Source organism: Cherax quadricarinatus, chromosome 52, assembly GCF_038502225.1.
Source record: "Cherax quadricarinatus isolate ZL_2023a chromosome 52, ASM3850222v1, whole genome shotgun sequence".
In the NCBI taxonomy this organism is placed as follows: domain Eukaryota; kingdom Metazoa; phylum Arthropoda; class Malacostraca; order Decapoda; family Parastacidae; genus Cherax; species Cherax quadricarinatus.
Genome location: NC_091343.1, coordinates 11,177,831 through 11,201,326, shown reverse-complemented (window position 1 = coordinate 11,201,326; position 23,496 = coordinate 11,177,831). Strand labels below are relative to the sequence as shown.

The 23,496-nt window shown below is 39.8% G+C and overlaps 1 non-coding gene across 1 annotated transcript in view; it reads right to left on the bottom strand.

Moving 5' to 3' along the window:
- The window catches only part of LOC128696868 (aminopeptidase N), a 60,326-nt gene that overhangs the window by 21,227 nt on the left and 15,603 nt on the right, over positions 1-23,496 (bottom strand). Inside the window, exons 2-6 of the transcript XR_011393432.1 lie at positions 4,889-5,152; positions 4,118-4,354; positions 3,729-3,937; positions 3,482-3,637; positions 3,228-3,358 (exon numbers count right to left, since the gene is read on the bottom strand). This is a non-coding gene — a transcript (aminopeptidase N). The remainder of the gene's footprint in view (positions 1-3,227; positions 3,359-3,481; positions 3,638-3,728; positions 3,938-4,117; positions 4,355-4,888; positions 5,153-23,496) is intronic.

Here is a 23,496-nt window from a genome sequence, read left to right as displayed (position 1 = left end):
CAACCAGCACGGATTCACGGAAGGCAAATCCTGTGTCACAAACCTTCTGGAGTTTTATGATAAAATAACAGAAGTAAGACAAGAGAGAGAGGGGTGGGTTGATTGCATCTTCTTGGACTGCAAGAAGGCCTTTGACACAGTTCCTCACAAGAGATTAGTGCAGAAGCTAGAGCATCAGGCGCATATAACAGGAAGGGCACTGCAATGGATCAGAGAATACCTGACAGGGAGGCAACAACGAGTCATGGTACGTAATGATGTATCACAGTGGGCACCTGTGACGAGCGGGGTCCCACAGGGGTCGGTCCTAGGACCAGTGCTATTTTTGGTATATGTGAACGACATGACGGAAGGGTTAGACTCAGAAGTGTCCCTGTTTGCAGATGATGTGAAGTTAATGAGGAGAATTAAATCTGATGAGGACCAGGCAGGACTTCAAAGAGACCTGGACAGACTGGACACCTGGTCCAGCAAATGGCTTCTCGAATTTAATCCTGCCAAATGCAAAGTCATGAAGATAGGGGAAGGGCACAGAAGACCACAGACAGAGTATAGGCTAGGTGGCCAAAGACTGCAAACCTCACTCAAGGAGAAAGATCTTGGGGTGAGTATAACACCGAGCATGTCTCCGGAAGCACACATCAATCAGATAACTGCTGCAGCATATGGGCGCCTGGCAAACCTGAGAACAGCATTCCGACACCTTAGTAAGGAATCATTCAAGACACTGTACACCGTGTATGTCAGGCCCATACTGGAGTATGCAGCACCTGTTTGGAACCCGCACTTGATAAAGCACGTCAAGAAACTAGAGAAAGTACAAAGGTTTGCAACAAGGTTAGTTCCAGAGCTAAGGGGAATGTCCTATGAAGAAAGATTAAGGGAAATCGGCCTGACGACACTGGAGGACAGGAGGGTCAGGGGAGACATGATAACGACATATAAAATACTGCGTGGAATAGACAAGGTGGACAAGGACAGGATGTTCCAGGGAGGGGACACAGAAACAAGAGGCCACAATTGGAAGTTGAAGACACAAATGAGTCAGAGAGATAGTAGGAAGTATTTCTTCAGTCATAGAGTTGTAAGGCAGTGGAATAGCCTAGAAAATGACGTAGTGGAGGCAGGAACCATACACAGTTTTAAGACGAGGTTTGATAAAGCTCATGGAGCGGGGAGAGAGAGGGTCTAGTAGCGACCGGTGAAGAGGCGGGGCCAGGAGCTAGGACTCGACCCCTGCAACCACAAATAGGTGAGTACACACGAACGCACGTACGAACGCAAACACGCACGTACACACACTGGCCGAAGGAGACTTGGGACAAGGTACGCAGTGCTTTACCTACCGTACCACATTGGACCAATACCTTGGCGTCCAGCTCACGCTAGACGTTTTAATCCAAGGCAGCCAGCTTCTAGGCAGGTGACTTACACCTGCCTAGAAGCTGGCCTACTGACCAATGACCCACCTAGCCAGGTCAGGTCACATCCACTTAAGGGGCACGGCATCAGACCTATTAGCACAAGCTAATCAGATCCAGCTCACCCACCCACCCCCACTCATGTATTTATGCAACCTATTTTTAAAACTACACAACGTTTTATCTTCTATGACGGTACTCGGGAGTTTGTTGCACTCATCCACAACTCTATTACTAAACCAGTGCTTTCCTATATCCTTCCTGAATCGGAATTTTTCGAACTTAAAACCAATGCTGCGAGTCCTATCTAGGCTAGATATTTTTAGTACGCTACATAGTACATAGTTTATATGTGGTATGGGTATTTTCTTGTCCAGTGTTTAGAACTTTGCATTTGTCTATATTAAACTGCATCAGCCACTTCACCGACCACTACATCAGTCTATTCGGACCTTCATTACAATGAATTAGGCGACCTATTTTGGTGTCATCAGCAAACTTGCTTATGTCGCTATTTATTCCCTCATCAATGTCCTTTATATAAATTGTGAACAACAAAGGGCCCAATACTGGCCCCTGTGGAAAAGCGCTCTTGCGCCCCCACTCTGATTTCTCCCCATTGATGCAAACTCTCTGCTGCCTCTCTGCCAACCACGACTCTACCCAGGAAAAAAATTTTGCTCTTATTCCGTGTGCCTTAATTTTCCTCAGTAGCCACTGATGTGGAACTCTGTCAAAAGCCTTACTGAAGCCCATATACACAATATCGTATTCATTATCATGATCTACCTTCCTCAAATACCTTGATAAATTAGACACATGTGCAACTCTTGGGTATCTTTATTGAGGAAACGTTTCGCCACACAGTGGCTTCATCAGTCCATACGTAGGAGAAACTTGAAGAACAGGAGAAGAATGAGGTAATCAGTCCCTCAACCTTGAGTCGATGTGTTCAGTCCATCAATCTTGAATCATTCTATTCAAGATTGATGGACTGAACACATCGACTCAAGGTTGAGGGACTGATTACCTCATTCTTCTCCTGTTCTTCAAGTTTCTCCTACGTATGGACTGATGAAGCCACTGTGTGGCGAAACGTTTCCTCAATAAAGATACCCAAGAGTTGCACATGTGTCTAATTTATCAACATGTCGGTTCTCTGAACTATTCACCTCAAATACCTTGGTGAAAAAAGTTAGTAAATTCCTAAGGCAGGAATGCCCCTTTGTAAAACCATGCTGAGATTCATTAATCAAGTTATGCCTTACAAGATGGCTACAAATTGCCTTGGCAATTATAGATTCCATAAATTTTCCCACTATGGAGGTAAAGCTTATTGGTCTATAGTTTGAAGCTAAGGACCTGTCTCCTGCTTTGTAAATAGGTATTACATTTGACATTTTCCACTTGTCTGGCACTATGCTAGTTTGTAGTGATATCTTGAGAAGACTAGCCAAAGGTTTGCTAAGGTCATCTCTACGTTCCTTTAAAACCCTTGCAAACAGTTCATCAGGGCCTGGGGATTTGTTCGATTTTAATTTCTCTATATATCTGAGGACCTTGTCACGAGTTACCCCTTATCGTGCATAGTTTATTATCGTTCTGTTCTACATAATTTATCATTTCTGGAATTTCACTAGTATCTTCCTGCTTAAAAACTGAGAGGAAATAAGAGTTAAAAATTTCATACATTTCCTTATATTACTTTTATATTGCTGATATTACTTGTGTGTGTCTGTTTCAGTCACATGGCAGATGTGCGACATTCATTATTATATAAAATAATAACTTTCCATTACAACCTACCTCGGAAGAGAACGTGATCGTTGTCGTTGGACTCCATGCTAGCGAAGTCAGAGATGACGAAGGCTACCAGGTAGGTGGACATGGGCACGCTTGTGTTGAAGTGGTCCCACACCCACCCATCTTGACCCTCGCTGGGATAGAAATAACAAATAAATATAAAAATAATATTTTTAACCATTTACTTCCTATGTTCAGTATATGACTCAAGATAAATTTAGCATAAGACTCGTATAAAATAAATTATAATATCTTACATTGGTATTGTTTCAAACTTCGGCATGTTTGAAAGGGAAGACATTGAAGATTCCCTTCCCAGGAAAATTTCGTAAGTGGCTTTCAACGCAGGTTCATCAAAACATGGAAAGGCTCTTCTGGCGTCCGTTGGTTGGAACTGAGTCACTGCAATCCATCTAAAAGACAGGAAAGTACAATACAAGTATTGTCACTATGGAGAGTTCAAATGTAAACAAACAAAAATATCTGTTCAAAAATTAATCTTACTTTTCATTCCCTTGTTCATCCGTATATGAAGATCTGTAAAAACCTAGGAGCTTGTCATTGAGGTAACCAACGAACTCCATGGAAAGAACGTATTTCTTGCCGGGCTTTAGCTCCTTGTTTAACTTGGCAATGTAAAATTCTCGTTCTTTGTCATATAGATGTTTTACAATCCCTATCTTGGATCCCGTCCGATCATCAGAAGGCGTCAACTGTAAAATTATAAGGTGAAATAAAAATATATAGCATTTGTAGCAATGTTGACCAGGATGACTATCTTTTTTGTATCTTTCCATATAATCACTCCAAGTTACATAGCTATATGAGGCAAAGCTGTGATAGATGCTTCTATACAGTTGTGTTATCTTAAACCATATTTTTTAAAAACATACCTTGATGGTTTCGTTGTTTGTGATTATATCATTAATATGAAGAGTAATGTTGGAGGTCGGCTCAACAACCTCCATCTCCACCTCCACGTATCCCATGATGCTGAAGTTGCCATTAATAAAAGGTTGAAGTTTGACCATATAGTGGAGAGGCTTGAGGGCTCTGGGTAGTCTTACATTGATTTTCTCTTTAGATGGTGTTTCAGGAGATGTCTCAACAGGCGAGTGTGTGGAAGGTTGCTGTAAGACATTAGTTAACAGAGCATTTAACAATATGTTTTAATTTTAGAATAGACTAATTTTGTAACTGTTTCCCAAATGCATGCCTCTTAAGATATTAATATGCACTATTAAATTGATGGGGAACTAAGCTCGTAAGAGTCAAGCAGCTCTTGGGAAATAACTGATAATTAGATTTCATCCGAGGAAGAGGGAGTAGTGTAAATTTCTTGAATGATGAGCTCTTCACTACAGTCAAGACGGTACCCACTGAAGGAGCAATAATATATAAACTTACCAGGAACTTAGTCTGAAAGACAGTGTAGTCAGTGGCTAACAGCTCGAAAGAAAACATGAAATACAATATATTTTTTATATTCTGGATATTTTCTGACTCTTTGGCATAACTCTCGCGTTAATATACGACTAACAGGCTTATATGCATCTTAGCAGTAGTATTTACATTACTGAGAAATTGACGAGAGAACTTGCAACAGAATCAGGTTATCTTTCAACAATTCAGATCAGAAATCATGATGGTATTCAGGTACTCACTAGTGGGCTACGCCCTCTGTCGTCTTTCAGGTCCTGGGAATCTTGTCCTGACTCCCTGACATGCGGGGCGTAGTAGTAAACGAGAAGTCCCGTGGCCACTACAGCACTCACGAAGAGCAGCCCCAGCAAGAATGCAACACCTCTGTTTACATACCAACCATTTCTCTTCCCGAAGGAAACAGAGGCGGCGGATTGGTTCATGTCCATAGTTAAAGTTTCTCTACTCTGGCTGCTGGTCATGGCATAGTCTAACTGTTTCACCTACTGTAGTTTGAATGAAAGAAAAGAATTATAAAATGTAATATTATGGAAATAATTCCGAAGTAAATATTACAAATGGGCAGATTGAGAAAATCCTCATGGAGACAAACACAATATAAATAACTGTACAAAGGAATAACTAATATATTTTGTATGTTTTCTTACAATCTTCAAACAAGGATCGTTGCATACAAAAGGTATGGTGTAATACGGCCAGGAGAGCTCTGTTCTATCTCATTACCTTAAAAGTTACATGCATAGAATAAAGCGTTATCATGAACCCATATAATTGTCTATGACTTTAAGTACCAGGTCACAGGATAAACTATCTTAGAGCAGTCAGAGTTGAATCACAAGATGAAATAAAGCAGATATGAATTTGTAATTTAACAATATTCCAGCACCAGACTCATGTACACTGTTTACGCTATGTACACTTTTCAACACAATAACCATCTAAGGAACAGTTATGAAGAATGGTGAAATATGAGAACACTCAGCAACAATAGTGATTACACATAAGGAGATATCGATCTACCAGCCAAAGGCTCGAGTGGGTTTGACTGCCTTAAATATTCCACAAAATAGTGAAACTGGTCAGCCTACCCTCCCTCTGAAACATCAGAATGCCTCAACAACTAGGCTAACCCGACGAATCTACTATAGAGTTGACTCACCGCTAGATGGCTCTGGTTAGCCATGCTTTCAGCTGACTGAGATGTACAGAGTAGTAATTTGTATTTTCTAAAGTTTAATAGAAAGCATGGAGGACCTCTTCTGTGCACTCGGCACATACCAAAAGTGAAAATTATACACAAATTATAAGATTCACAAAAAAAATAGATTGATGTTGCCCTAATTGAAACAAGATCAAAGGTCATGGCAAATTTCAAAATTTACCATGACGAGATGCATTCCTGCTACAGACTAAAGTTTACCAAGACCAGATCACACACTGTTGCCTACCATCTTGTAATTGCATGCATGCTGGAGGTGTATATAAATTACGCCACTCAGTGTTCAAGTAAGCATAGCGGCTCTCCTTAACATCAACGTTCATATAACTTGCAGTATTGCTAACTATATCAACCCAGACTTTCTATGAGAGTATGATAGTTATAAATATATCGACAATCAATTTAGGTAAATGGACACTTAGTGATCTGAATGTTTTATTGAGGCTGTTTCACATAATAAGAGCTTAACTAAGCCTCAACGAACATTAACAGAGCACGGATATATAGTGACCAGGTGAGGGGTAAAACAGCAGAGCCTGAGAGTAAAGGTTCTAACAAGGTTTAGTAAGAGATGTAAAGAGAAGAAAGGCTTTAGCACATAACTGATATTAAGGGATGACCGTGTTCAGGGGTTTCAGGACCATTCCTGAATTTACTTTGCAAATGTTAAAACATCTGAATTTGGGTAACAATCCAAAATAGAGTTAAAAGAGGATTCTGAACACTTCTTCTTATGGAGATCTGTTTCCTTGATAAGTATTACTACACTGATGAATAAGACACGTGTGCAACACCTGTTGCAACACGTGTTGCAACACGTGTGCAACATCTTTATTTAAGAGATATTCGCACACCAAGGCTTTTATCATCCTAAAATAAAGACATAAGAATGGAGGCCTTAATAGGGAAAGCCAAAAAATGAAAAAAGTGCCAATGAGCGGTGACATAAGAGTGAGTTGGACTGGAAGATGCAGTTTACTGTCTTTTATTCATCAACTTGTTGGTATTAAAAACTTTTGATATAATTATGTTCTTCCGTCATTACACTTCATAAGATGACCAGTGAGCTATAATAAATTATACAGGAGTTGTTCATGTTATCAGTTGTGAAGACATTCTAATGTTTCACTATATGTATTAAAATTTTTTTTTAAGTTTTACCAACGTTTATTATCCGGTGACCTTCACACTGTAAATACCACAACTGGTGACCTTCACACTGTAAATACCACAACTGGTGACCTTCACACTGTAAATACCACAACTGGTGACCTTCACACTGTAAATACCACAACTGGTGACCTTCACACTGTAAGGTAAATACCACAACTGGTGACCTTCACACGGAGTAAGGTAAACATCACCACTGGTGACCTTCACACTGTAAATACCACAACTGGTGACCTTCACACTGTAAGGTAAATACCACAACTGGTGACCTTCACACTGTAAGGTAAATACCACAACTGGTGACCTTCACACGGAGTAAGGTAAACATCACCACTGGTGACCTTCACACTGTGTAAGGTAAACATCACCACTGGTGACCTTCACACTGTGTAAGGTAAACATCACCACTGGTGACCTTCACACTGTAAGGTAAACATCACCACTGGTGACCTTCACACTGTAAGGTAAACATTACCACTGGTGACCTTCACACTGTGTAAGGTAAACATTACCACTGGTGACCTTCACACTGTTGAGTAAGGTAAACATCACCACTGGTGACCTTCACACTGTAAGGTAAACATTACCACTGGTGACCTTCACACTGTAAGGTAAACATTACCACTGGTGACCTTCACACTGTGTAAGGTAAACATTGCCACTGGTGACCTTCACACTGTGTAAGGTAAACATTACCACTGGTGACCTTCACACTGTAAGGTAAACATTACCACTGGTGACCTTCACACTGTAAGGTAAACATTACCACTGGTGACCTTCACACTGTGTAAGGTAAACATTACCACTGGTGACCTTCACACTGTGTAAGGTAAACATCACCACTGGTGACCTTCACACTGTGTAAGGTAAACATCACCACTGGTGACCTTCACACTGTAAGGTAAACATCACCACTGGTGACCTTCACACTGTGTAAGGTAAACATCACCACTGGTGACCTTCACACTGTGTAAGGTAAACATCACCACTGGTGACCTTCACACTGTGTAAGGTAAACATCACCACTGGTGACCTTCACACTGTGTAAGGTAAACATCACCACTGGTGACCTTCACACTGTGTAAGGTAAACATTACCACTGGTGACCTTCACACTGTGTAAGGTAAACATCACCACTGGTGACCTTCACACTGTGTAAGGTAATCACCACTGGTGACCTTCACACTGTAAGGTAAACATCACCACTGGTGACCTTCACACTGTGTAAGGTAAACATTACCACTGGTGACCTTCACACTGTGTAAGGTAAACATTACCACTGGTGACCTTCACACTGTGTAAGGTAAACATTACCACTGGTGACCTTCACACTGTGTAAGGTAAACATCACCACTGGTGACCTTCACACTGTGTAAGGTAAACATCACCACTGGTGACCTTCACACTGTGTAAGGTAAACATCACCACTGGTGACCTTCACACTGTGTAAGGTAAACATCACCACTGGTGACCTTCACACTGTGTAAGGTAAACATTACCACTGGTGACCTTCACACTGTGTAAGGTAAACATCACCACTGGTGACCTTCACACTGTAAGGTAAACATCACCACTGGTGACCTTCACACTGTGTAAGGTAAACATCACCACTGGTGACCTTCACACTGTGTAAGGTAAACATTACCACTGGTGACCTTCACACTGTGTAAGGTAAACATTACCACTGGTGACCTTCACACTGTGTAAGGTAAATATCACCACTGGTGACCTTCACACTGTGTAAGGTAAATATCACCACTGGTGACCTTCACACTGTGTAAGGTAAATATCACCACTGGTAACCTTCACACTGTGTAAGGTAAATATCACCACTGGTGACCTTCACACTGTGTAAGGTAAATATCACCACTGGTAACCTTCACACTGTGTAAGGTAAATATCACCACTGGTAACCTTCACACTGTGTAAGGTAAATATCACCACTGGTGACCTTCACACTGTGTAAGGTAAATATCACCACTGGTAACCTTCACACTGTGTAAGGTAAATATCACCACTGGTGACCTTCACACTGTGTAAGGTAAATATCACCACTGGTAACCTTCACACTGTGTAAGGTAAATATCACCACTGGTGACCTTCACACTGTGTAAGGTAAATATCACCACTGGTAACCTTCACACTGTGTAAGGTAAATATCACCACTGGTAACCTTCACACGGAGTAAGGTAAATATCACCACTGGTAACCTTCACACTGTGTAAGGTAAATATCACCACTGGTAACCTTCACACTGTGTAAGGTAAATATCACCACTGGTAACCTTCACACGGAGTAAGGCAAATATCACCACTGGTGACCTTCACACTGTGTAAGGTAAATATCACCACTGGTAACCTTCACACGGAGTAAGGCAAATATCACCACTGGTAACCTTCTCACGGAGTAATCACCACTACTTCGAAGAATGTCAGTTTGGAATTTGGTGAAGTCTTTGACAGCGGTGGTTGTGGTGTTATAACTACTGCAAATTGACATAATAAAAATGCCTCGGTTATATTCTCAGCTACATTGTTATTAATGAGAATGATATAAGCATTAGGTATGGTTCGTGTTCTGGGTGCTTTGGTTAGGTACAACAATGTTCCTCTTGCAATCCTTGAGAAAATATGCAAGACACAGTAATTATGAGAAGACTTAGTGACTGGAGGAGCACTGTGTTCCAAGTGCTTGATGTTACTCTGCAGAAGAATATATCAAGGAAGATCAAAATATAGTCTTGACGCGTGTGCTTCCTCAATCCACAAGCGATTTCTACACTCTGATGGTTCATCATTGCAATGCAGAAGGTACGTTATTCTCATAAAGAACATAAACGTACAATACCGTGACTTGAACAATACACAAATAACTCATATGAGAAACTCATGACGACATTGTTTCGGTCAGACTTGGACCAAAACGTCGTCATAAGTTTCTTTCTCCAGTGTGTAGGTTATTTGTATATTATTCTTATATTTAATACACTTTTAAACAATCATATCAACGCACAATGAAATATTTAGATTCCATTATACAGAAGTAAATTTCTTACTGATAAAATTCGCTCTTTACCTAAGTAAGGCAAAAATATTAAGCTTGTGGGACATGGATGGTCATTAAGCACACAGTTCAGTCGTTAACCTGTTTAACGTCAGACTTGTATGTCTTGTGAAACCTAAACGAGTACCGACAGCTGAATGTTGTCAGGCTAAGATTAAATTATTATTATTATAATCAAAAAGAAGCGCTAAGCCACAAGGACTATACAGCAGGCTAAGATTAAAGCTGTTTCATAGTGAATGTTGAACGTTGTCCGGTCAACTCAAGAGTCCTGTTCATAGTAACAGAAAATAATGTCTCTATAATAGGGTTGACTGATAGAAACAGACAGCATTAATAAACTAAAATCAGAACAGAGATCCATCATAAGTCGACATCTACAGGTCATTACAGAGTAATGTTAACTTTATAAAGAAACCAAGATAAATAAATAAATAGCAACATAAATAAGTATGTTCACGATGCAAAAATCGGCAACAAACAGTAAACATAACGCCAAGGATTTTCAAGATGTTGTGGCGGTAGGGATAGAATAAGTAGTTCAGTACAGGAAATGTTATGTTTTAATCCTAGGTAGAAGAGGCAATAAGCCAAAGAAAAGTTAACAATCCTTGATAAAGCCCTCCTGGAGTGAGAACTTTGTTATTATAAAGTCTTATGCTGTTTTGTGTCAGGTTTTAGACCTGGTGAAAGAGTTATAATAGACTATAAATATCGTAATGTATAAGCTAAGGAACCAGAATTTCAGACAAATATTTAGGAACCTTTTAGTTATAATCAGAAGGTAAAAAAGACAAAAGTACGTAATTATTTGTAGTATTTCAGTGTACATGAAAGTAGGGGTGAGTGTATATTTCAGTGTATATACATGGTAGGTATGTATATCAATGTATATGCACGAGAATTTACTTTGGCAACTATTTTAGCTTTTGTTACACCAAGAATTGGGATGGAAAGGACTGGGGAAAGATAGAGCATTAAAAAATAAAGGTTGTGGGTAGAAAGGGAGAGAGAGATAGGAAAGCGTAAATGTCCAGAACACTGAGTGGATTTTATGAGTGGTTTTGTTACAATGATGAAGTTTTTAGTTATTTTAGGTAAGAAACATCCTTGAGTATACACTGGTGAAATGCAGCATTATGTAAACCTTTTAAACCCCAAAAGACATGATCAATATAATTTATTGTGATATATTTATAATCGAGCAAGTGAAGGAAGTAACTAGAAGTAATAATGGTAAATAATTTACAGTTTACTAAAATGTATTTGTTGGATTTATTGTTAAATCAATCTTTCAGTAAAAAGTTTAGAGGTGACGGCAGCGAGCGATGTTACACACACTAAAATTAAATATTATGAAGCAAATTTAGAAGGTTTCAGGGCTATGACGAAAAAGCCAGTAGTTCAAACTGAGTGCATAACTCTTGGTTCAGTAAAACACTTTAATATTACTGGATCTAACAAATATCCTCCCAGTTGTTTTTAACTGAGACAAAAAATAAACTCTTAATAGACTATAATAATACAAAATACGTTAAACAACATCAATACCATGTCTGAAACAATAAACAATTATTAGATAATAAATGGTGCACAATATTAGCAAACTGAAGAAGAAGGCAGATGTACAACATATGGATAGTTTCTTCTCTTTCCAGAGTAATTACCGCCAGTGTTCTACTGACGAAGCCTGTTGCGCAGGCGAATCGTTTCGACAATAAAGACAGCTCAGTGTTGCACATATGTCTAACTCACAAATTCCCAGTTAAACTACAATTTGAAGAGGAAACTTTAGGCTATTTCAGTCCCTCTTGGACCATTATCAAGCGTATCATTCATGATTTAATATTATTATTGTTTTATTAACACATCAGCCGTTACCCACCAAGGCAGAGCGGCTCCAAAAAGAAAAACTTCCATCATTCACTCCATTACTGTCTTACCAGAGGTGTACTTACACTACAGTTACAAAACTGCAACAGTAACACCCCTCCTTCAGAGTGCAGACACTGTACTTCCCATCTCCAGGACTCAAGTCCGGCCTGCCGGTTTCCCTGAATCCCTTCATAAATGTTACCTTGCTTACACTCCATTTGTCTCCATTCGTTCCTGTCTAACACGCTCACGCACGCTTGCTGGAAGTCCAAGCCCCTCGCACACAAAAACTCCTTTACCCCCTCCAACTAACCATTCCTAGGCCGACCCCTACCCCGCCTTCCCTCCACTACAGATTTGTATACTTTCGAAGTTATTTTATTTCGTTCCATCCTCTCTACATGTCCAAACCATCTCAATAACCCCTCCTCAGCCCTGGTAATCCCACACCTCCTCCTAATCTCCAAACTACGGATTCTCTGCATAATATGATTTAATAATGGTAACTAAATTAAGAGAGTAATATCCCATAAATTTTTCCACACAAAATGGACAAATATTTGTATCCAAATCTTCGACAATAAGCCCTTTTAAGGAAACAGTAAACAGACTCTTTTGGGTCCAATGATTTGTTTAAATTCGTATGTACACATTATGTAACCAGTGAGTAACCGCGAGTCGCCACACTGCTTTCATAACAAACATTTTACAAGAGAATATTTACAAACTGGTCGGAATAAGCGTCTATTCTTGGTGCCACCTAACTTCTGATTCAGCTTGGTACCTACTCCGGCATTACTCTCCCATTTCTACTCATACTCTTTAATTTTCCCTCGATGGAGCTAGGAGACTATTAATGTACAGTGTCTCTCACGCTTAGCCTATAGAGGATCGTCCCTTCGACACTTCATACGCTGAATGGTCAATGTGGGTTTAGTGTTATACATTAATAATAATAAAAATAATAATAATAATAATAATAATATTATTATTATTATAATCAAAAAAAAAAGAAGCGCTAAGCCACAAGGACTATACAGCAATAATAATAATAATAATAATAATAATAATAATAATAAAATAATCTCTTGGTCTTGCCTTTGACCCCCATCCAGGCTTGATGACCTAGTCCTAGATCCTCAATCTCTACTGAGGTCTCGCAGCCCAGGTTGACGGGTTTTTTTTACCTCATGAATATATACTCCTTTGTGATGGCACACTACGGATGTCCCTATTTAACAATTATAATTATTATTTTTATTGCATATATTATATATATATATATATATATATATATATATATATATATATATATATATATATATATATATATATATAAAATGTAAAACTGGTCATTTAGCAAGAACTCATTTAAAATTAAGGCTTTTCTAAAATTTTCTCATACGTTTAAGGATATATTTTTTTCATTTATGTTAATGTAATATTAATAATTTTGTACCAAAAGAACCTTAGAAAACTTGCTTAACCTTGTTATAACAAGCGCAATTTAATTTAGCCTAATTCAAGTAAATATATTTTAGAAAAGTTTACAATAATTTAATAAACAAACACAATGAAATATATTATTTTCGTTAGGTTCAGAAAGATTTTTGCGAAATTACTGCATATATAAATTTTCGCTTGCCTTATTCGGCAAGAAGAGCGTTGCTACACAAGCTGAAATAGCAAGTTTTACCTATTCGGCAAGAATATATATATATATATATATATATATATATATATATATATATATATATATATATATTATATATAATTTTATTATATACACTCAATAATCAAGCTATTAGGTACACCTGTACACCTGCTCGTTAATGCAGATATCTAATCATCCAACATCTCAATGCCTAAAACCATGCAGACATGGTCGAGAGATTCAGTTGTTCAGACCGAACATCAGAATAGAGAAGAATGATTGATGCTAGACGGGGTGGTATGATTAAGAAATAATTATGCATTACAGCAGTGATATGCAGAAGAGAGTCTCTGAATGCACAACACGTCGAACCTTGAAGTGGATGGGTGGAAGATGAGGAGGAATTTGAGGTAATCAGTCCTTCAACCTTGAGTCGATATGTTCAGTCTGTTCATTAAACTTGAGAACTAAACACGTCGACTCTAGGCTTAAGGACTGATTACTTCAAACTCCTCATCCTACACCGTTCTTCTCTGTAATGAACTGAAGAAGCCCAAGTGTTGCACAAGTGTCTCATTCTTCAACTTTTCGGGTTTCCAACCCATTTATATCACAAGAGATATTATTACAAGAGGTGGGTGACGTTCTCACGGACACGTACGAGGACTTAACTCCGGTAACTATGCATGAAGATATTTCTCATTGTCTGGTGTCCTTGATGAAGCATGCAACCACAAGATGTTCATAGTGAGGAGGAAACGAAGAATTTACAGAATGAGGGAAAAGTGGCGTAAGGAAGAGTGTGTGTGTGTGTGTGTGTGTGTGTGTGTGTGTGTGTGTGTGTGTGTGTGTGTGTGTGTGTGTGTGTGTGTGTGTGTGTGTGTGTGTGTGTGTGTGTGTATGGGGATCTATCAGTAATTCCCTTACTGACTCTTGCGAAGGAATGAACTCTATTATTAATATTATTATTAATATTATAATCAAAAAGAAGCGCTAAGGAATGAACTCTAGCTCTCAGACCCGTCTCATTCTGATTGTCATCAGCTAGGTATAGAGTTTGTAGAGGCATGCTAGACAAAGGTGGAAGAGGTATGCTGGATGAGAATGAGATGGATGACCTGGAGGAGTGTGTGGGGCTCCAGGTATGGATAAGAGACAAATGTGCGAGGTTGACTCCACGTATAGGAGGTGGGGTTCCATGTGTGAAGTAAACACACGAGTGTATGACAGCAGAGACACGAGTGCATGACACTCAGCAGACACAAGAGTGTATGACACTCAGCAGACACACGTGTATGACACTCAGCAGACACACGAGTGTATGACACTCAGCAGACACACGAGTATGACACTCAGTAGACACACGAGTATGACACTCAGTAGATACACGAGTGTATGACACTCAACAGACACACGAGTGTATGACACTCAGCAGACACACGAGTGTATGACACTCAGCAGACACACGAGCGTATGACACTCAGCAGACACACGAGCGTATGACACTCAGCAGACACATGAGTGTATGACACTCAGCAGACACACGAGTGTATGACACTCAGCAGACACACGAGTGTATGACACTCAGCAGACACACGAGTGTATGACATCAGACACACGAGTGTATGACAGCAGACACATGAGTGAATGACAGCAGACACACGAGTGTATGCCGAATTCTGTGTATATAGAAATGATAAAGTTATCGTGACTAAGTTGTCCTTGAAGGGTGACGGGTTGTAAGGATCCTCCAGGGGTCAGTAGAGCGTGGAAGACGTATATTGTTGGCGTTGTAATGACAGTCATTTCACCTGGAGGTTTTCCGCTGGATATTCGCTGTCTGTTTTGTATTCACCTTTTCCTGGTCACAACTTTCTAAATCCACATCAAAAGTAGCAACGTGTAACTTACAATACGAGTTTGATGTAAATGGCACCTTTCTCAAGATTGAAGAACCTGAACACATTGACTTAAGGCTGAGGGATTGATTACTTCAAACTTCTCATCTTCCACCATTCATCTATATACCGGACTGAGACAGCCACTTGTGTGCATTTTCGTTGATATCGGTTGATGTAGCAATTTGGTTATCTTTCAGGGACCCGAGTTTTTCATTATCGGTGGGTTGATATCACTGCGCTAACATGCAATAACGAATGAGGGAAGAATATCCCACTAAGCTTATTTTGTGTCAAATGTCCTTTACAGTTTCAAGTTTCAATGAATTCCCAGAAGGATTATGGGTATCATTATTCTATCCATTGAAAGAAAATTTACACAGCACTTTATTTTTATATCGTTGTACGTAATCACTAAAAGTTGAATATGCTAACAGTAATTAAAAAAAAATTAAAAGGCGATATTTGGCGTTTTTAGGGATGTTTGGTAACTCTAACTCGGTTTAATTATTATTTTTTAAGTTATGTGCGTCTTACCAAAACAGTACAAGCTTAGCAAGTTAGTAGCTTTCTGGTCAGTCTCAAGTCCCAATCATTTTATTTTTTAGACTATAGTCTTTGGTCAGTATATTGGAAACACACTTAAAAATAATTTTTCAAAAAATTACGAATTTGCTTCAAAATGTTGTCATACATTGTGTGTAATTGACCTTGAGGATTTCGGTAAACCATAGCCTTCTTGTACCTGAGAGATTATATCATGGCATGTCCCCGGTAGGATATATCATAGTATGTCTCCGGTAGGATACATCATGGCATGCCCCCGGTAGGATATATCATGGTACATAGCATGATTGATGGTATGGTCGGAAGGGGAACAGGCGGGATTTAGTGTGAACGGGTGTCTGGTCCAGGTCCAGGTCCAGGTCCAGGTCCAGGTCAAGGTCTTGGTCCTGAGGAAGGAAGGTAACCCCGGCACCTGTAGACTAAATAATATAGAACATGGTCATGCCGGATAAGAGGGGAGGCTTTAGAGTTCTGGTTAGTCGAGGATTGAAACCAGGGCGGCGGTACTCGGGTTATTCGCAGTAGGGCTTGAGTCTAGTATAATCGTTTAATTTATGCTTGAAGGTTGGGGAATATAGGATTTTTTTTTAGTCTTACGGGAATAGAGAAGCGAGATGAAGGGATTGTGGAGGCGGTAGCTGTAAACCCTATACACAGTTTTAAGAGTATAACAGACATCAAAACAACAGAAACCAGTATTACGGGTCGACGAAACTCAAGAGGCAAGACCCCTGCATACATAAGTTGTGAATAAAACATGTGCAGCACCTAGGCATCTTCTCGTCTATGAAGATGCCTAAGTGTCGGTATTGTATAATATTAATGTTATATAAATTTAGTACAAAAGTCCCAGGGTTGTGCAGTAGCTCTATATATTGTTGGTGTGTTTTCATTTGGATAGTGTAGTGCAGTCCTGGTCTCCATGTAATAGATAAAACATGTGTATTGAGAGTATGAATTACAAAGGGAATTACAAACGTTGTTCTACACTATCACTGCGGGTATATTGTGAAGAGACTTAGAGTAAGTTGTTACCCTATTCCACACGAAAATTACCGTATAGGAACACCAGCAGCACACTCTCTCCTTATTCTATGTGATGGGAACAAAAGTTAGCTGTCAAAGTCATCACACAGAAAGAGTTTCATACATGAAGGAATGGGATGTATCTGCCTAAGCTGGGGACTTCTGTGAAGCATTAAGAATATCGTCAAGCATTCCACTTCAGGTTCAGTAACAACAGCAGGTTTAACGACTTCGTTCTAGCAAAGCTGGAGCTACTAATTACTAATAGTTATGAATTACAATCTCGGGAAGGTCAACATAACACGCGGGAAATAGAACTGACGAGGGTGTTATTATTGCGTACTTTTATACATAATACACATGTGTATATACACGAGTATATATTTGTACGTATACGTATATGTACAAATATATACACATTTGACGTATTCATATATACAGATTATACATATGTATACAAAATGCACAAATGGGTTCTGACGGAAGATTTAGGCTATTTTTGGTGTTCAAAGGCTTCGGACTGCATGAGGGTCATTTACGGTGCTGTACACCACCAGTCAAGGATATTTTAATAACTAAAACATGATATATACACAGAAATACTTATCACTCGGTGTATATACCCTCGATATGTGGATGAGGTACTGAAGATGTCTGGGCACGACGGAGCTCGTGACGATGAATTCAAATTAAATGGCTTCGACTTTGGAAGGCTCGGACACGTGAGGTATTGAATTAGCTGTGTTACCGAGTGTCGTTGTGGAGACTCGTGAATGGCCCAGATGTGTGTGACTGTGGTACATTAAGAAAAAAAAAAACGAAAACTCCTCCCTAGAATAAAACGCTCCTGGACAAAACTCTGTAGAACAAAGCCCTCCTGGACAAAATTCCTCCCTAGAACAAAACCCTTCTGGACTAAAACACTACTGAAAAAGTTCAGAGGGGAGCAAAACTCCTCGGTTGGTTTAAGTTAAGTTTGGTTTAGTTAAGTTAGATTAAGGTGGATTAAGATAGGCTAGTTTAGAATATAAATAAGACTTAGTGGAATTCTCCTATTTTTTTGTCTATTGTTTTGTCCTAGCTCAGAGTAACACTTTCCTGAGCTTCTGTTTTTCCATTTATCCACATGTTTCCTCCCTGGCTGGATATGCCATAGTAAATCATTGACTGGATATACTACGGTAGATCCCTGATCAGATATACTACGGTAAATCCCTGATCAGATATACTACGGTAGATCCCTGATCGGATATACTACGGTAGATCCCTGATCGGATATACTACGGTAGGTCCCTGATCAGATATACTACGGTAGATCCCTGATCAGATATACTATGGTAGATCCTTGATCTGATATACTACGGTAGATCCCTGATCGGATATACTACGGTAGATCCCTGATCAGATATACTACTGTAGATCCCTGATCGGATATACTACGGTAGGTCCCTGATCGGATATACTACGGTAGGTCCCTGATCGGATATACTACGGTAAGTCCCTGATCGGATATACTACGGTAGGTCCCTGATCGGATATACTACGGTAGGTCCCTGATCGGATATACTACGGTAGGTCCCTGATCGGATATACGGTAGGTCCCTGATCGGATATACTACGGTAGGTCCCTGATCGGATATACTACGGTAGATCCCTGATCGGATATACTACGGTAGATCCCTGATCGGATATACTACGGTAGATCCCTGATCGGATATACTACGGTAGATCCTTGATCTGATATACTACGGTAGGTCCCTGATCGGATATACTACGGTAGATCCCTGATCGGATATACTACGGTAGGTCCCTGATCGGATATACTACGGTAGGTCCCTGATCGGATATACTACGGTAGGTCCCTGATCGGATATACTACGGTAGGTCCCTGATCGGATATACTACGGTAGGTCCCTGATCGGATATACTACGGTAGGTCCCTGATCGGATATACTACGGTAGGTCCCTGATCGGATATACTACGGTAGGTCCCTGATCGGATATACTACGGTAGGTCCCTGATCGGATATACTACGGTAGGTCCCTGATCGGATATACTACGGTAGGTCCCTGATCGGATATACTACGGTAGGTCCCTGATCGGATATACTACGGTAGGTCCCTGATCGGATATACTACGGTAGGTCCCTGATCGGATATACTACGGTAGGTCCCTGATCGGATATACTACGGTAGGTCCCTGATCGGATATACTACGGTAGATCCCTGATCGGATATACTACGGTAGATCCCTGATCGGATATACTACGGTAGGTCCCTGATCGGATATACTACGGTAGGTCCCTGATCGGATATACTACGGTAGGTCCCTGATCGGATATACTACGGTAGGTCCCTGATCGGATATACTACGGTAGGTCCCTGATCGGATATACTACGGTAGGTCCCTGATCGGATATACTACGGTAGATCCCTGATCGGATATACTACGGTAGGTCCCTGATCGGATATACTACGGTAGGTCCCTGATCGGATATACTACGGTAGGTCCCTGATCGGATATACTACGGTAGGTCCCTGATCGGATATACTACGGTAGGTCCCTGATCGGATATACTACGGTAGGTCCCTGATCGGATATACTACGGTAGGTCCCTGATCGGATATACTACGGTAGGTCCCTGATCGGATATACTACGGTAGGTCCCTGATCGGATATACTACGGTAGATCCCTGATCGGATATACTACGGTAGGTCCCTGATCGGATATACTACGGTAGGTCCCTGATCGGATATACTACGGTAGGTCCCTGATAGGATATACTACGGTAGGTCCCTGATCGGATATACTACGGTAGGTCCCTGATCGGATATACTATGGTAGATCCCAAACCGGTCAAGAAGTAGAAATTTTACAAAGATTTACAACACACAGGAGCAAACTTTCACAGCCACACAAAACATACAAGTTGAGCCCTAAGGGTTTAGCGCTTCCCCGTGAATATAATAACGTACAACTCCTAACTTCCCCATCCGTCATTTATAAAAATATGTAATTCACATTAAAGTAACAAAAAAATATTTTACCCATTATATAAATTACTAAATAATTCGCTCTACCTACAAGACCAGCGAGGTTCCTACAGACACACTCAGTGATCATAAAGGTCATATTGAAACGGAAAAGGATATATGCTATTCGTAAGCGCACCACACCTTTCCACTGTTTGTGAGGAAAAAAAATGAATCTTAGTGACGTGATTCTTGTGGAAAGAGGACCATGCATCCTGTTTGCTACTGGTCTGCAGGGTCCACCGGGATAACCATTGTCAGGTAATATCTAGTGTCACTGTGAGGCATTTGTCTTCTGTAGGGAACCTACTTTACGGCAGTCGTTGTTCCTCATATCATATATATAGCCGGTAGCTGATGAATAACATATATGCAACACTTGGGTGTTTCACATGTACAACAGGCTTCTGCAGTCGAATACAAGCAAATTTAACACTGAATGTGTACCAACTTTAACGCTCATTTCCTTTCTCTTTTTACACAAAAGAACAAAAATGAATCCCCAGAAAAAAAATATATATATATACAGGCGAGGATGACAATAAGTTATGAAGGACCGAAGTCATTACTAACAAGGTCCTTAGACAGACTGATTAAAACGAAACAAGTCACCAAACCCTGATGAATTGTTTTCAAGGATTATAAAGGAATGTTAGGAAGAAGTTAGTAAGTCATCAGATGTCTCTTCAACGAACCACTATGAACGGGTATCATGCCAGATAAGTGGAAAATGGAAAGTGTGATACCTATTTGCAAATCGGGAGATAGATCGTTGCTTCATATTATAAATCAATCAGTCTAACTTCAGTCGTAAGAAAGATGAGATAGTCAGTAATTACAGATTAAATTCAAAGTCACTTGAAAAAAATAAAGATCAATGAATCTCAGCACGGTTTTATAAAGGTGTTCCTGTTTTACAAATTTACTAAACTTTATCACTAAGGTATCTGAGGACGTAGACCAAGATAAATGGATTTCAGTAAGGCCTCTGAAAGAGTTCCACACATGAGGCTGTTGAACAAAGCAGCGGTACTCGGCAAAGTGGAGAAATTATCTCCTGAATCGAGGCAGGGTTGGCCAATAAATGGAGAAAAAATTGGAATGGGGATCCGTTACCAGTGGTGTTCCACAAGACTCAGTATTAGGCCCATTTTTGTTTACAACATACGTAAATGACACAGAAGGGGATATACATAGCAGCATTAGCAAGTTTGCTGATGACACTAAAGTAGGCCATCAAATAAAATCTGATTAGGATACTAGAGTGATACAAGAATATCTATATAAACTGATGTAGTGGTCGGAGAAATGGCAGATACAGTTTAATGTAGACAAATATAAGGTTCTATTCTTAGGAAAAGAAAAAAAAACTTAAGCACCTATAAACTAAATAATGTTGATATCTGTCAAATTGAAAGTGGAAAAAGATTTACGAATTCTAGTGAGCAATAATTTAATGTCAACACAGCACATGGTCGCAATAAATATAATAGAATTCTTGGTTTCATATCAAAAAACATAAATAATGAAAGTCTTCAGGTTATACTTCAGTTCTGGTCTGCATATTGCAGAATGTAGATGAATGGTTCAGAGAACCGACAGGTTGATAAATTAGACACATGTGCAACACTGGGATATCTTTAATGAGGAAACGTTTCGCCACACAATGGCTTCATCAGTCCATACAAAGGAGAATGGTGAAGAACAGGAGGAGTTTGAGGTAATCAGTCCCTCAGCCTTGACTCGATGTAATCAGTCCATCAGTTTTGAAAAGAATACAGCATATGTGCGAAGTGTTGCGCATGTGTTGAACATGTGTTAAATTCATCAACCTGTCGGTTCTCTGAATCATTCATCTACATTCCTGTCTGACACAGCAACGTCTTGGGATCTTAACACAGGAAATTCTTCACTAGCCAAACCCTTGGGCATGACCAACTTCCACATTCGCCAAATGTGATACCACCTACGACTGCTGCACCTCTCCTGCCTACAGTATATAAGCCACTTCTTCGCACATATGCTGTATTCTTTTCAAGACTGATGGACTGATTACATCGACTCAAGGCTGGAGGACTGATTACCTCAAACTCATCCTGTTCTTCACGATTCTCCTTTGTATGGACTGATGAAGCCACTATATGGCGAAACGTTTCCTTATTAAAGATATCCCAGTTGTGCAAGACAGGTATACAATACCGACAAGATGAAAGTTAAGACACTTGTGCAACATCTTTATTGTAGACGTTTCGCCATCCAGTGGCTTTATCAATACAGATTCTTGGATATAATTAGAAAACAGAAGAACTATATACAAAAAAAGATGAGGTAATCTCTACAACCATGGTGCTGTGAACACCACCTCCAAGGCTGAGGGACTGATTACCTCATCTTTTGTATATAGTTCTTCTGTATTCTAATTATGTCCAAGAATCTGTATTGATAAAGCCACTGGATGGCGAAACGTCTACAATAAAGATAACCAGATGTTGCACATGTATCTTAACTTTCATATCCCAGTGTTGCACATGTGTCTAATTTATCATACTGCAGAGAAGGATAACGAAATTGGTTTCTTATATCAGAAATCTTTAATAGGAAGATAAGCTGGAGACCTATGGGGAGACATAAAATTAGAGGTTGATATAACAGAAGTGTATAAATGAAAGAAAGGAATGAAGAGAAAATAAATACCATACAAAAAATGTGCAGTGAAGGCAGGACTAGCAGCAATGGATTCAAGTTGGGCAATTTTAGATTTAAAACTGATATAAGAAAGTATTGGTTTAGCAAACGAGTTGTAGATGACTTAACAAGCTTATATGTAGTGCCGTTGAAGCGAGAACCTTGGATATTTTTAAATATAAGCTTGACAAGTATACGAATAGGTGTGGGTGGGTATGAGGTGGACCTGCCTAGCATGGGCCAGTAGGTCTACTGCAGTGTTCATTCTTTCTTGTGTTCTTGGGAGAAACAGAAGAGCTAGTTCCGTCCCCCTTGATAGAAGGTGGACAGACACCTATCAAGCTTGACAGACTGATCACTTCAAAACTACCTTTTCTACCGTCTCCAACTTTGTATTCAGTTGAACTAGCCTGCTGTGCAGGCGAAACCTTTCGGCACTAAAGATACCCAGGTGTTAAACGTGTCTTTTTCATTAAAATGTCGGTACTGCATACTATCAATAACATATTTATACGGGAGAGCAAAACCTGATGGGAGGTCACACAGCGCCTGGGGAACAGAAAGTAATGATGCAGGATTCAAGGAAGGGAAAAGTGGCTGCAATTTCTTGGGACAATAACTCTTAATCAGAATCAATG